This window comes from Boleophthalmus pectinirostris, unplaced genomic scaffold, assembly GCF_026225935.1.
Source record: "Boleophthalmus pectinirostris isolate CB_2022bp ecotype Guang Dong unplaced genomic scaffold, ASM2622593v1 HiC_scaffold_5, whole genome shotgun sequence".
In the NCBI taxonomy this organism is placed as follows: Eukaryota; Metazoa; Chordata; class Actinopteri; order Gobiiformes; family Gobiidae; genus Boleophthalmus; species Boleophthalmus pectinirostris.
This window is the reverse complement of record NW_026571404.1, coordinates 5,230,803-5,242,390: the sequence shown is the minus strand read 5'-3', so window position 1 is coordinate 5,242,390 and position 11,588 is coordinate 5,230,803. Positions and strand designations below refer to the sequence as shown.

Below are 11,588 nucleotides of genomic sequence, written 5' to 3'. Positions count from 1 at the left end.
GGGAGAAAATGCCTTTAGTGGGACCGAGAAATGAGGGTGGGGTGGTGGTTAATGGTTTAAAGTGCACAGCTCTCATTGATTCCGGCTCACAGGTGACCACTATCACTAACAGCTTTTATTCTAATCACCCAGTGTTAAGAAAGCAAAAGCCACAGCCCTCCACAGTGCCTATAGAAGGGGCAGCAGGCCATGCCGTGCCCTACAATGGCTTCATAAACATAGAGTTGAAAGTGTTGGGCAAAGTGTTTAGTTCCGTACCTACCTTTGTAGTTCCTGATTCAGACTATCTCTCCTCTGTCCCTCTCTTAGTAGGGACCAATGTGCTCCGGGCCTCCAGAAGTCATTTTACAGAAGCCTATGGGCAGCACTTCTTCCATCAAGTGAAAGAAGAACACCCAGAGTGGTATACAGCCTTGCTTGATGTTGAAAAATGTGAAACGAAGAAAACAAGTGACCTGGTGGGGCCCGCCGTATTTGCTGGCCGCAAACTGAGAATTCCGGCTGGAAAGGAAATGGACTTAAAATGCAAAGTAAAAACTGGCCCCCAAAATCAAGCATACACTGTCTTCCTTGAAAGCCACGTCTCCTTAGGCCTCCCCCAAGACCTCCTTGTTGCTAAAGTCCTGGCCAATGTCGATAAAGGCTTTGTCCCAATCAGAGTTATGAACATGTCCCAGCGCAGTGTCACTATTAGGCCCCAAACCCCTCTGGCCCATGCCTTTCTTGTTGAAAAGGTGGTTGAGTTTCCAGATAGTGCCGGCCCCTCTGGTGCAGTACAAACCAGTGTCAGTCTGGACCATGTTATTTCTGAAAGTATAGTGGATCTAAGCGGGGCTGCAACAGATAACGAACAACAGCGCACTCTCCTCCAACAACTCATCGACAAAAACAAAGACGTGTTCTCACGACACTCAACAGACTATGGTCGTACTAATACAGTGCAACATGAAATACCACTCATTGACTCAAAACCCTTTCGACTGCCGTATCGTAAAATTCCTCCTTCACAGTGGCAGGATGTTAGGAAGCTGTTAACTGAGATGGAGGCAGCCAGAGTCATTCGGCCCAGTAAAAGCCCCTATGCTTCTCCTGTGGTAGTTGTCACTAAAAAGGACGGGTCATTGAGGCTCTGTATTGATTATAGAAAACTAAACTCATGCAGCACAAGAGACACCTTTCCCCTGCCCAGAACAGAGGAGGCTCTGGAGGCATTGGGACAGGCTAAATACTTCTCCACCCTCGACCTCACATCAGGCCACTGGCAGGTAGAAGTGGCGGAACAGGACAAACACAAAACTGCATTCAGCACACCAATGGGACTGTTCGAGGCGAATAGGATGCCCTTTGGCCTTCAAAATGCCCCATCCACATTTCAGAGGCTAATGACATGCTGTTTTGGTGATCTCAACTTTACTCATCTGCTAATCTATTTGGATGATCTAATCATATTTTCAAAGACCTTTGATGAACATTTGGGGAGGCTCCAGCTAGTGTTTGACCGCCTCCGACAGCATGGGTTAAAGCTTAAGCCTTCCAAGTGCCAGCTAGTGAGAAAGGAGGTGCAGTATTTGGGGCACATAGTGTCAGCGGAAAGGGGTTAAAACTGACCCAGAGAAAATCAGCAAAGTTAAAGATTGGCCAAGACCTACTAACAGGAAAGAGGTGCTCCAGTTCCTTGGCTTCGTGGGGTACTATAGGAGGTATGTCCCAAACTTCTCCTCGATTGCTGCACCCTTGTATTGCCTCACATCAGGTGACCCTAGAAAAAAGAAAAGGGGTACAAACAGAAGTGCTGAGCCTGCCCGTCCTTTTCTATGGACTGACCAGTGCGAGAATGCTTTCTCACTGTTGAAAGACAAGCTGATTACTGCGCTGTGCTTGGTTACCCAGACTACAACCTGCCCTTTGTGCTCCAGACAGATGCGTCGGGTGGGGGATTAGGCGCTGTGTTAGCACAGATCCAAGAGGGGCAGGAAAGGGTTATAGCTTATGCAAGCAGAGGTTTAACCCCACCTGAAACACATTACCCGGCGCATAAGCTCGAGTTCCTCACCCTTAAATGGGCAGTAACCGACAAATTCTATGATCATCTGTACGGGCGTCGCTTCTCAGTTCTGACAGACAATAACCCCCTTAAGTATGTCATGTCCTCGGCAAAACTTGACGCCACAGGCCAGCGTTGGGTTTCTCAACTGCACATTTTCAACTTTGATATTCAGTATCGCAGGGGCAGAACTAATGCAAATGCGGATGCACTTTCCCACATGTCAAGCCAAGATGTTGCTGTAGTCCTGCAGTCTTGTCCCCACCAGGTCACCAACAACAGCTGCCCCCAGACACCTAAAAACGCCCCTGATACAAGCTCTGTGCCCCAGACAAGAGATGGCGCAGACAAGCCCTATTTAGAGGTGGGAACAGAATCTCTACCAGCCATGACCACCAATGAAATTCGCATAGCCCAGAAAGAGGATTCTGTGATTGGCCCGGTCCTGTTTTCAAAGAGCCGCAACCGAAAGCCAGGCCACAGTGATAGAGCTGGGATGGGCGAGCATGGGCGCCTTCTCTTAAAAGAGTGGAGGAGGTTGGCGATAAAAAATGGAGTCTTGTTCCGCAAAGTCAAGGACCAACAAAGAGGCATGGTGGAGCAACTTGTACTGCCTGAGACACTGCATACTAAAGTCAAAACCACCCTGCATGATGACTCAGGGCACTTAGGGTTTGAAAGTTTGCAAATGATAAGAGAGAGGTTTTACTGGCCAAAGATGTTCCAGGAGATTAAAGCCTGGTGTGAGCGATGTGAAAGGTGTTGCCTGAGAAAGACCCCCACTGCAGGCCTCAGAGCTCCCCTGGTCAGTATTCACTCTAGCGCCCCCGTGGAACTTGTTTGTGTTGACTTTTTAAGCTTAGAAAAATCCAGGAGTGGCATTGAAAATGTTCTCATTGTTACAGATCATTTCTCTCGCTATGCCCAAGCATACCCCACCAGAAAGCCAGTACAGTGGCTAAGACATTGTGGAAAAACTTCTTCTGTCGTTTTGGTTTCCCGGTCAAGCTCCATGCAGATCAGGGCCGAAATTTTGAAAGTGCCATTGTAAAAGAACTGTGTAAATGTGTTGGCATTACAAAAACTCACACCACACCATACCATCCACAGGGCAACGGCACAACTGAAAGATTTAACCGCACATTAATGAATATGCTTGGTACCCTTGAGCCCCACCAAAAGCCCCGCTGGCACGAACACGTTGACGCAATGACCCATGCCTATAACTGTACACAACACGACTCCACCGGCTATACACCTTACTATCTCATGTTCGGCAGGCACCCCAGGCTTCCTGTTGACCTTGTCTTTGGGCTCTCTGATTCTAGGAAGTCGTGTGAGTACTCTGAGTATGTCCAAACGCTACACACTGCCTTGTCCAAAGCCTATGCCCAGGCCAATCAGTCGTCCCATCATGCCAAACAGCAGCAGAAAAAGCACTATGACAAGAGAGCTAAGGGTCAGGCGTTCAGCCCAGGAGACAGGGTCCTGGTTAAAATTTGTCATGTAGAGGGTCGCCAGAAACTCGGAGACAGGTGGGAATCACACCCATACATTGTGGTCAAAAAGCAGCCTACTCTACCAGTGTATGTGATTAGGAGAGAGGATGGGGGAACTGAGAGAGTGGTCCATCGTAATCTTTTAACACAGTGCATGTTCCTTCCAGTGCAGCAAAGACAAACGGGTGCTCCTGACGGGCATGAATATGCAACAGAGAGTGAAAATGAACAACAGGACAGTGAAAATACGAATGAGTCGGATGTGGAGAATGTGGAGGAACCTGCCGATTGTATCAGCCCTGAAATTGCTGGCCAGGAGCCAGACCAGCTAAGCACAGAAGTGGTAGAAGTGGTGGCTGGGCTGTGGGAGGAAGAGGTGGGGAGGGATTGCTCTGTTTCACCCCAAGGGGCCAATATCCCAAAGAGAAACCCCACAAGAGAGCGACGCCCCCCAAAGAAACTTTCCTATGAGACACAAGTGACTATCCACTGACAATGACCTAAGACTGATAGAGAGAGGCAGGAAGATATGGCAAAGGGAGAAAGCGAAAAGAGCTTCTGGATGTACATAAACACATACAGTTCCTGTTGTTCTGTTTGTTTTGTTTTCTGTAGAGAATAACACTGTTTCTAGTTGGGTGTGTCCGATGGCTGGAACGCCATCAATTAAAGGAGGGGTGGATGTAAGGGAGTGACCACTAGGTGGTGCTCCTGTATTTTGTTTACTTGTCGAGACCGCAGTTACTGTTTTTTTTTTTGTTGGTTTTGGCCCATGTCCAAGTGCGGCCACCGTAGCGGCAGCGCGAAGAGGCTGCGCAGGCGCCTCTCGGCCTCTTCTCTCTGCCCTTACTCCGTAAGGTAGGCACTGTCAATCGCAGTTAATCAGATCTATCAACATCTTTGTTGATATTTGCCATCTTCATGTTAATTGCACCAAATAGGTTAAGGAAAATGTTTTACTCATTATTGGTCCTGTTCTGAATGACCAGCACATTGGTTTGTTAATTTTATGGCACTTGATTTTACGCTAGCAGTTGGGAGCAGTCAGAGTCCGTTGATGCGTTTGCGTAGTGTGTTGTAGCCTATTGTAGGTGACCATTTACTAAAAAATAGTTTTTTTTTTAGTTTTATGATATTTTATTATTATTGTTGTTGTACACTGTGTGTGAACATGAAATTTATAATTGGTAATTGTATTGTTGTAGTAAATGACTAATTAGCTGGTCTTCTCTCTGCCGTTACTCCGTAAGGTCCCATGAGCCAAGCAACTGTAACGAAACACCTGTTATCGCTATTGGAACTCATCAAATAAATACACTGGCTGCCCCTCATTCCACAATCAAAAAGAACCGCTGTGTCTGCTGTGATCCTTCTCCCCGCACCACACCTAGCCACTCTTACATCACCAAACACAACGCAGGGTCCTGAAGCTGGGTGCGCTGAGACAACTGGGACCACATATAGCCTGTCAGTTCGTGAGGGTTACAGTTACACCCCCACATCAATATGACACCACATCAAAAAAAAGTAGGGTGTTTATTTCAGAGTAGTTTCAGTATAGTTAGCTCCTCCCTTCACACAAATACAAGGAATTGTCCATCAGCGTCTGACCAGAACTGAAGAAGCAGCTTTGATGAGCTGGATGACAAAATTAATTTCTCCTTTTGCCATGGATTCTACCTGGACAACTGAGGGATTTTACACATTGTACAATCTCACACTCTTTAATAAGGGCCTGTTCACACAAGAACACTTACGGGTAAAGAAAATAAAATATTTCACTGGAAGTGCCTTTCGTTTAGACGGTGATGGCGTTTTGGGGGCTTAAATACGCAAATATCTTAATCCACCCTTCAGAGTGGAAAACTTGAATATTCTCCGCTGTAGCATTTCTGTCTACACTGCCCAAGACGCAAAACTCTGGTCAGATCTGCTCACGTCGTGTACACGTTTATGTCACATACATCCCAAATTGAATTCCACACACTTTTGCGTCACCGTATGCACACGGATTTCCTCCTGAAAACGTTCATCTAAACGTGGAATAAAAAGTGAAGACGCGACACCACTTTTGTGTCTTCTGTTCAGACCGACATCATATAAACAGCCTAAATCTGTAAAAACTAAAAACAATACAACTGTTCTGAACTGAAGTTTGTTTAACTTTGTTCTTGTGTGAAACAGTTCGGTGGGTTTGGGGGCTGGTGGTTGTGCTGACCGTCTGTGGAGTGATTGTGGCCAGTGTCCTTCTGGTTCTTTCGCTTCTCTGCACCAAACACGCTCCTGGTGAGAAAAGCCCTCTGGCCTGTTCACTCTCATTACAGCTGTGTGTGAAGCCTGCTCTCATGTAAACTATTGTTTTTCTCTGTTTTCGGCAGCAAATTCAAACTACACCATGTAAGAATTTCCTCAAATTATTATTTTTCATATAGATTTAATGTACAGTCGTCCCTCGCTCTATCGCGGTTCACCTTTCGCGGTCTTACTGTTTTGTGGAATTTTTTATGCAATTTTGCATGCTTTTTTTGTTTTTTTTACAGCGTATGAATGTGCATTGTGTTCCTCCCCCTGCGTCCTGATTGGCTGTAAACCACTGTCAATCAATCCGTGCCGTGTCTCCCGTACAGTACAGAATGCATGTTCAGCTTGGCAAATTTACATAAATGTTCGATCTCTAGCAGCGTAATTCTGAAGTGCTGTTATGTTTGCAAGTTTTCTCCCCGACAAAACCATAACATCGACGAAATGTTCTGCACTGACAAAAGCTCCTGCAGTCGCACCCAAAAGACGAGGAAGATGCAAACCATTGCACAAAAAGTTGGACTTCTAGACACGCTGAAGGAAGGTAGAAGTTACGCACTGTGGCAGAGTCCTGCACCGGGCGGGTACGGGCAAATTGTTGCTGAAACGGGCGGGTTTTAACATTCTGGAATTGTACGGGCAGGTATGCAGGCGGGTAGTGATTACACACAGGCGGGCCAGGACTAAACCAGGACTACACCAGAACTAAACCATGACTAAACCAGGTCTAAAACAAGTCTAAACCAGGACTAATCTTGGACTTAAGAGAGACCCCGAACCCGCAGAGCATGGTGTCCGCAAATTGCAATCAGGCAACGGCCACTCTTACCTCCGTGGGTTAGTCCTGGTTTAGTCTTGGTTCAGTCCGTGGCATATGTAGCGCAAAAATTTGATATAATCTCGGGTTAATGGGCAGGTGCTGTGCTGTACTCCTCGGGTGTAGGTCTCCAATAATGGACCCGTGCAGGACTCATACATACATAAAGAAGGAGGAAAATAAAAAAAGGACGACAGCAGCAATACGTTTTAAGAAGGATGTAAAAAGTGTTGTAACTGTCCTGTGTGAGAAAAGTGTATAAAGTGTGTGGTGAGGGCTTTTACAGACTTAAAACAGATATAATAATTGTAAAATATAAAGTTGACTACTTCGCGGATTGTACCTATCGCGGGTTATTCTTAGAACGTGATAAACGAGGGACAACTGTACTTAGTTCCCTGATCATACTTGACTTGGTAAATCCGAAATGATGTCTGTTATTTATACAGAGATGTCACTGTGTTGGAATCAATGGATATGTTACAAAATACTTGTATCTATATAAAACTACAACAGGTTGACAGTAAAAATGCTTTCATCAAATGTCTGTCACTTTTCACAGATCACAGGACAGAAACGTTGAAGCTAACCCCCAGAATCCCTCCAGCAGCAACACGGTAAGTGACTCAAACCCAGTGCATTTCATAGAGTTTTATGAAGTTCTCTGATTGGATTTATATTCTTCAGCCTGTGGATTCAAGTGCATTTTACAGTTTAATCACCTCTGCTCCAGCAATCGAGGGCACATCCAGTGAGTACAAAATGAATAAATAAATACCTTACTAACATATATAATACATACATCATTTTCATGTATAATTTTCTTCTGTAATTATTCTAATACATTTGTCTCGTTCTCTGCTTTTGAAGAGGTCGACAGAAAGCGGCTTAAAAGTGAAGTCCAATATGATGTAAGAACTCATATACTTAAATGTGTTGTTTTAGTGAATTATGCTATAAAACTTACATCTCTACAAACTGTGGCATTATGTTTTGATACTTTTTATATAAAGGGTAATCGATAATATTTCTCCCACTATTTTAGAGCAGCACATATCACGTCTATGCCACCATCCCAGACGCCCCAGCCCCTGCAGCAGAGGTTTACAGCTGTATCACAAAAGTGTGATATATTTTTACAGTTTGAATACCTGTATTATGCCTTACATTTGGGTTTGGGTTCTCTCTTTTTTTTTCTTTTTTTTTGTATTATAACAATATAACAGACTGTATATATAAATGGACATAGTTAACCCAAATGAGTTTCCCACTTCTGGCCTCATCCACTCTTGCTCCAATTCACTTTCTATTGAAAAAAAAAACAAAACAAAAAAAACGACACCTCTCTGTAACTGCTGCTGCCATGTTGTCGTCATGTCGTCATGTTGTTCTTAACGTGTTCTTATTAACCCACTCTGCATAAATCCTGATTTTGCTGTTTGTTTGTCAATCAAGAGATGAACATTAATGACACATCGAGTGGGGGATTGGCTCTTTAGTTGCTATTACTCGTTACCCGCGGTCAGAAATCCAAATATGGAACTCCAAATTCGCCCCCATAACTCTTAGCCTCTATAAGTGTTTTCAGGTCAACAGAGAACCGTGCCGGTTCCGGTTCCTGCACCTAATCTTGAACCAACTCACGTGTTCATGCCAGAAATCAGAGCATTCGGGAACCGAAAAGTTGGTTCCCAACGGGAACTTAGAAAAACTGAGTAAAACTTGTTTTTTCTAAGCCAACTGTGACAACTTAGAAGAATTCAGCACGTTCATCCGGGTCACACGCGATAAAATAAACAAACAGAGCAATTGAAACTATCATGTATTAAATGAAAAGTTTTAAGTCTACACAAACTATGACGTACCATTGGTCTTGCATGTATCCGTCTTCACCTTTTAAGATTACATCTTTGTATTGGGTGTCGCTGTCATCTTCTCCACAGCAGATCAATGTTGTAGCAGAGCTTGACGCACATAAATAATGACTTGTATAAGTGCAAATGCTCACTGGTGTTGATTAGGGTGACCAAGCGTCCATTTTTCCCCGGACAGGTCAGTTTTTTGCATCCTGTCCTGGGCGTCCGGGTTTTTTTTTTTAAAGTGATGGAAATGTCCGTGTTTTCAGTACCGTTCATTGGGGCCATTAAACTGAGCGTCTCTCGTAGCGTCTGTGCATCAGAAGGAGTGAGACACAAACAGTTGGTCGGTCTGCAACATGCTGAAGCGTAAATGCACATTTAACAATGACTTGTACAAGAAATTCTCCATTTTCCATCCCGGTCGGGACAAGTGGGAGACCATGTGCACAGGTTGCGAAGTGAGAGTACAGTGGTCCCTCGTTTATCACGGGGGTTATGTTCTAAAAGAACCCACGATATGTGAAATCCGTGAAGTAGTCAACTTTATATTTTATATTTAATTTATTTTATATTTAATTTTAATTATTATATCTGTTTTAAGGCTGTAAAACCCCTCAGCACACACTTTTCTCACACAGGACAGTTACAACCCTTTTTACTTCCTTCTTAAAACTTTTGTTATTTTCCTCCTTCTTTATGTAAGGAACCGAAGATTAATTTATTCCGTAATGGAGCCCTACAGCACAGAGTCTTACATGGGTCCATTTTTGGAGACTCGCAGTACAGCACCGCACCCGCCCGTTAATCCGAGATTATATCAAACTTTTGCACTGCCTGCGCCATGGACTGAACCAAGACTAAACCAGGACTAACCCTGGACTAACCTAGGACTGATTCCAGGACCGAACAAGGAGGGCTAAACCAGGATTGAACTAGGACTAAAACAGGAGTAAAAAGGACTAAACCAGAACTGAAACAGCACTCACTGTCGGGACGATCTCAGAGGTGACCACAGGATAAAGGACCGATGGAGAGCTCCGCACCTTGCGACGGTAAATGCAGCAATTACCCGATCGCGCTTTGTGGGCAAACTGCTCGAGGTTCTCTCTCTTAAGTCCAAGATTAGTCCTGGTTTAGACCTGGTTTAGTCCTGACTCACCCGTGTGTAATTACTACCCGCCCGTAATATGCAATACGCGTTCATAAAAAACAAAAACAAAAAAAAAACACACGAAATGGCAAGACTGCGAAAGGTGAACAGCGATATATCGAGGGACAACTGTAGCTGGTGTCTGGGTTTTCACAAACGGAAATATGGTCACCCTAGTGTTGATGATGCGATCCATGATTATTATTCATATGGCCTTGTTTTTATTTGGTGGTAAATCCACACCCTCTGTCGATGGGTTCATGTAAATAGTATGAACACGTGTCTTTGGTTCCATGTGGAAAAGGTGCGGGAACCAGCACCGGCACCGTTCTGACCGGCCTGAAAACAGCTTATGAGCTTCACTTGACCAGAGGCCAACACTATGGGTGACGCTCACACTAGTACGTATTTGAGTTGTTTTCATTGTGGATGCAGTGTTCGTCCACACTAATCCGATGGAAAACGGCTCCAGAGACGGAACGATCTGGTGCCACCAGCTCCCACAAATTCATCTTAGTACAGATCTGATCCGGCACTGTGTGGACCCCTGAAAACGTTGATACTCTGACGTAGGAGCTCTAGTTGCGTCCTTATTGGACCACGTCACTGTGACTTGAGCCTTCCTGATTTGCTGGATTTGTGACATCGGTCATGTGACACTATTGCCGTAAACATTTAAACAAACCACAGACAATTGGTTAAGATTTTAAAAAGTTCCCACCTACCATTAAGCAAAAGAATTCTAATGCTGCGAGGTCCGACGGTTTCCATGAAGTGAAACCGGCTGATGAATCAGACTACTCTTTCATGTCCTCTTTCCTTTAATGTGCTTTTTTCCACTAGAGTTTCATGTACTGTACAGATGTGAAAACAGGCTATTTTCTGTTTTGTATATTTTTATGCAACATTTAAGTTAATCTTACATGTTTGATCGTATTTTTTATATTTCCTCGCATACGACTTTTTTTTTTATAAGTATAATGTCTTTGTGTATTGTCAATGATCAAATAAATGCATTTCAATTTGTTTCATTTAGGAGAGTGAAAGTGTTGTCCATGTAATGTTTAATAAAATGTAAACATGTAAATAATAAAGACTTATATCTTCATTCAGATTTAGAAATTGGAATAATGAGCATTTATGTGTGAAAATTACACTGCATTACTGAAAATGTTTTGAGGTTTTATCAGAAATATGTGTGAAGTACTAAACTGGCACCACTGCATAGAGAAAATGGGAAACCTGTTAGACTGCAAAGTGTCGAACTGTAATATTACAGCAGACATAAATAAAAATTAAAAGTGCCAAAAACATATATATTGGATCGCTGGACAAACACCAAACCAACTGAGCTACTGATGCCCACATACTGGTGACTTATTAAAATAAAACTTAATTTAAAGTCAGTATAAATTCAGATTCCATGTTATGTTAGTTGTATTGTGCCTGATGTATTATCCCACTAACATGATACATGAAAAAAAAACTATACTAACTGAACTCATTTATAGATTAACTGTATAAATGTCAACAAGCCTAACAAGTATAATAAACACACAAGCCAAGCTAAAAAGAAAGCTGCACTTCCTCACTGAGAATACAGTGGTTAAGAAGCTATAGAAAAACTGTTTCGGTCTGTGAGAAACTGAACTATAGTGCGGTTTGACACGGCAGTTTGTAATGGCTGGACTTGTCATCTTAATGATTATATCTAAACATTGTTAATTGTACTTTTCCACATGTAACAATGACTCTTCTCTGCCTTCAAATTCATTGAGTGTGAATTTTGAAATTCATATGATCAACTATGAGTGTAGGAGATGATGTTACAAATAGAACACTTCAGTAATCTTTGTTGTATTATGTTACTTTATATTATACCATCCATTTTCTTCCACTTTATCCGTGCTGGGTCATG

The 11,588-nt window shown here is 43.3% G+C and overlaps 1 long non-coding RNA gene across 1 annotated transcript; it reads left to right on the top strand.

Annotated features, from left to right (window-relative positions):
* The first annotated feature begins 5,724 nt into the window (after nt 1-5,724).
* On the top strand, nt 5,725-9,752 carry LOC129411525 (uncharacterized). The gene is made up of 6 exons (XR_008633334.1): nt 5,725-5,829; nt 5,922-5,940; nt 7,224-7,278; nt 7,349-7,412; nt 7,532-7,572; nt 7,707-9,752. It is a non-coding gene; the product is annotated as an uncharacterized LOC129411525 (long non-coding RNA).
* The last annotated feature ends 1,836 nt before the right edge of the window (nt 9,753-11,588 follow it).